The sequence below is a fragment of the Sciurus vulgaris genome (assembly GCF_902686455.1).
Source record: "Sciurus vulgaris genome assembly, chromosome: 1".
In the NCBI taxonomy this organism is placed as follows: domain Eukaryota; kingdom Metazoa; phylum Chordata; class Mammalia; order Rodentia; family Sciuridae; genus Sciurus; species Sciurus vulgaris.
The window spans coordinates 81,082,632-81,087,168 of NC_136461.1; the positions used below are offsets into that span (position 1 = coordinate 81,082,632).

Sequence of the window (4,537 nt, forward strand, 5' to 3'; positions counted from 1 at the left end):
ATGTATGAGTGTACCTTTTTCCCCACATCCTTCATCCCCAGCCCTATTTAGTATTTTATTTAGAGACAGGCTCTCACTGAGTTGCTTAGTGCTTTGCTTTTACTGAGGCTGGCTTTGAACTTGAGATCCTTCTGTCTAAGCCTCCCAAGGCTCTTGGGATTACAGGTGTGCACCATTATACCCTACTGTGTGTTGATTTTATATTCTGCATCTTTACTGAATTTGTTTATTAGTCCTAGCAGGGTTGTGTTGTGTATGTGCGTGTGCGTGCATGCACAATCTTTGGAGTTTTCTATACATAAGATTGTATCATCTGCCAACAGAGATAAATTTCCTTCTTTCTTTCTGATTTGGATGCATCTTACAGTGTTTCTTTTTCTTTCAAAACCCTGGCTGGAATTCAAGTACTGTGTTAAATAGAAGTAGTGAAAATGGGTATGCTTATATTCTTATTCATCTTACAAGAAAAGCTTTAAGCTTTTCACTGTTGAATATATTAGCTGTGGTTTGGTCATATTTTACCTTTATTATATTGAGGTGCATTTCTTCTCTATCTCACGAGTTTTTATCATGACAGAGTCTGAATCTTGTCAAATGATTTCTTTTTTGCATCTATTGATATGATCATGACTTTTAGCCTTAATTCTGTTAATGTGGTATATCACATTTATTCATTTGTGTTGGTAACCATTGTTGTATCTCAGGGATAAGTATCACTTCATCATAATATATGATCTTTTTAATATACTGTTGAATTTGGTTTGCTAGTTTGGGTTTTTTTTGTTTGGTTTGGTTTGTTCTTTTTTTTTTTTTTTAGAATTTTTTTCATCTGTGTTCATCACGGATGTTTGCCTATAATTTTCTTTTCTTTTTTTAATTTATTTTTATTGTAAACAAATGGGATACATCTTATTTCTCTGTACATGAAGTAGAGGCATACCATTTGTGTAATCATACATTTACATAGGGTGATGGTGTTTGATTCATTCCGTTATTTTTCCCTTCCCCCCAAATCTCCCACCCCTCTTTTCCCTCACCCTCCCACCCTTCTTTTCCCTTTATACAGTCCCTCCTTCCTCCATTCTTGCCCCCCTCCCACCCCCCATTATGTGTCATCATCCACTTATCAGTGAGATCTCTCGTCCTTTGGTTTTTTGAGATTGGCTTATCTCACTTAGCATGATGATATTCTCCAATTTCATCCATTTCCCTGCAAATGCCATAATTTTATTATTCTTTATGGCTGAGTAATATTCCATTGTATATATATACCACAGTTTCTTTATCCATTCATCAATTGAAGGACATCTAGGTTAGTTCCACAATCTGGCTATTGAGCAGCTATGAACATTGATGTGGCTGCATCACTGTAGTATGCTGATTTTAAGTCCTTTGGGTATAGGCCAAGGAGTGGGATAGCTGGGTCAAATGGTGGTTCCATTCCAAGTTTTCTAAGGAATCTCCACACTGCTTTCCAGAGTGGTTGCACTAATTTGCAACCCCACCAGCAATGTATGAATGTTCCTTTTTCCCCACATCCTCTTCAACACCTGTTGTTGCTTGTGTTCTTGATAATCACCATTCTAATTGGGGTGAGATGAAATCTTAGGGTAGTTTTGATTTGCATTTCTCTTATTACTAGAGATGTTGAACATTTTTTCATATATCTGTTGATTGCTTGTAGATCTTCTTCTGTGAAGTATGTTCATTTCCTTAGCCCATTTGTTGATTGGGTTATTTGTATTCTTGGTGTAGAGTTTTTTGATTTCTTTATATATTCTGGAAATTATGCTCTATCTGAAGTATGAGTGGCAAAGATTTTCTCCCACTCTGTAGGCTCTCTCTTCACATTGCTAATAGTTTCCTTTGCTGAGAGAAAGTTTTTTAGTTTGAATCTATCCCAGTTATTGATTCCTGCTTTTATTTCTTGTGCTATGGGGAGTCAGTTTTCTTTATCTTTTCAAAAAAACCAACTCAGTTCCATTGATCTTTTTCTATTGTTTGTCTAGTCTCTCTTCCCTTATATTTTTAATAATTTTTTTCCTTTCACATATTTTTACTATAATCTTAATTATTTTCTTTCATTAACATTGGGATTAGTTTGGTTTTCTTTTTCTTGTTCCTTGAGATGTTAGTTTAGATTGAGATCTTTTTTCTTGATATAGCCTTTATAGCAATAAATTCACCTCTGAAAACTGCTTTTGCTTCATCCTATAAATTTTGGTGTATTGTACATTCATTTCTGTTTGCCACAGATATTTTTTTACTTCCTTTTTTTATATTTTCTTTGACCTGTTGCTTTTTTAGAAGTTTGTTCATATTCCTTGTATTTTTGAAATTTCCAATTTTCTCCCTGTTGCTGATTTTTAATTTATGAATTTTCTGTCTGGATGAAATATTCATTTTTGAGAGTGAGATATTAAAATCTTCTATTCAGGGAATCTACCTACCAAAAAATTTTTTTAAAAAATGTTCCACTGTTATCATATTACCATTTATTTCCCATTAGTTTTTTTAGTATTTGCTTATTTGTTTTCCAATGTAGAATGCATATATATTTACAATCATTAACACTTCTTAATGAATTGACCCCTTTATCATTATATAATGACCTTCTTTTTTTTTCTACTGTTATAATAACCTTAATTTATCTTGCATTTTACGGAAGTCTGTGAACAATTTTTAAAAAGCACCTCCTTAACTCATCAATCAATCAATTTCTGACAGTCATTAAAGTAGGCAACGAGTATGTCAACAACTTGAGCATCGGCATCCTGCAAAGATTTCAGATCAACCAACTACTCACCAAAGAACTTGGTAGCTTTTCTATCTTGCTTTTAATACAATGGTACATCCACTCTGATGGTAAACCTGTCCAGCCAAATCTCTACAACACACTTTGCAAAATCAGTGGTAATTAGCAAATTAGTTAGCTTTGGCATGAAGCTATGCTCACTTGCCAGTAACAGCTTGGAATCTGGTTTTGATACTGGCAACTGAGCATCGAGAATGACAAGTTTCACACTGTAAGTAATAAAGAGTCAGGGGTCCTGCAGGATGGTGTCTGGTGATCATCATGTGTGGCAAGTGACGTATTCCTTGATATATCTCCTCAAGACGTTTTCTATTTGTTTCTGTTGGAATCTTCCTTTGATTGCAAGTTGGTTATTACCATCTGTAGAACCACTTGTACCCAATTCTGCCAATAAAAATGCAAGGAAATGTTTGGGCTGACGATGTAATAGTTTAGTTATCTGTAAAGTTGACAAAAGAAGTTTTCTTGGTTCCTACTTGGACAACCTGTGGAGGTTTCATAACAAATTTTCTTTTCTCTCCAGCAACCGTATCTGGATTTATTGCCCTCATGATGTTGGACACTCAATTCAGTAGCTCCTCATAGGTGTATTTTCTTTCTGAGCCTACCCAAGCAGGACCTGTCTGGTTACTGAATGAGATCCCATCATCTTTTTTGCTATCTTCATCTTCTAAAGCTTCATCTTTCTCTAGTATTTCATCCTCCTCTGGGAACTTGACATTCTTTTTATTGCCAAGCATAATATCGAGATTATCCTCTGGTTCAGCTGCCTCTTGAACATCACTTTCAATCTTAAGATCCTTTACACCTTCTTCACCTTCATCAATATCAAATATCATTTTTGGTTTTTTTCTTCTTTTTCTTTTGATTAAGAATTTCAAGTCATCTAGATCATCAGAAACATCTTTTTTTCCTACCGTCTTCTTCATCAGCTTCCACATCTTTATCCTCAGTTGGTTCTGGTTCCACTTCTTTTGTTTCAGAGGGCTGGGTTTCTTCTGTCTGGGCATCCCCTTCCTCATCTAACATAAAGGGCTTCTTCTTCTTTTCTTCTTAATCATTGTAGGATCAAAAATCATATCGTCCCCAGACATGGCTGCCATTCGAGTAGGCTTGGCGTGAATGAGAAGTCAGACGGGTCAGCCCCTGGCTTCTGTGGCAGTGCTGCTCCTGCTGACAACTCTCCAGCACCGCACTAGGCTCTTATATAATGATCTTCTTTGTCTCTTGTGAACATTTTTTTTTTTTTACTTAAAGTCTCTTTTGTTTGACCACAGTATAGCCACTGTGTTCTCTTTCATTTACCATTCTCATGAAATGCCTTTCCATCCCTTCACTTCTAGTTTATTTGTGTCTTCAATGCTAAGGTAAGTCTCTTGTAGGAAGCAAATCACTGGATCTTGTTTTTTTTTTTTTTTTTAATATAGTCTTTTGATTGGAGATTTAATCCATTTACACTTAAAGTACTCATTGTTACTATTGCTCTTTTGTTCATTGTTTTTTGACTTTTCTAAATCCCTTTTTCCTTTTCTGCTGTCTTTGTGATTAAATAACTTTTTGTGGTGATATGCTTTGATTTCTGTCTTCTAATCTTTTACATATATAATACAGGTTTTTCCTTTGTGGTTATTATGAGGGTTGTATTAGTCAGCTGTCTGTCACTATAATAAAGTACTTGAGATAATCAGCTTACAAAGAGAAAGGTTTACTTTCACTCATAGT

At 35.0% G+C, this 4,537-nt stretch overlaps 1 pseudogene across 1 annotated transcript; it reads right to left on the reverse strand.

Annotated features, from left to right (window-relative positions):
* Positions 1 to 2,682: 2,682 nt before the first annotated feature.
* On the reverse strand, positions 2,683 to 4,135 carry LOC306656889 (eukaryotic translation initiation factor 2 subunit 2-like; annotated as a pseudogene). Its single transcript has one exon. The product of its transcript is annotated as a eukaryotic translation initiation factor 2 subunit 2-like (transcript).
* Between the last annotated feature and the right edge of the window lie 402 nt (positions 4,136 to 4,537).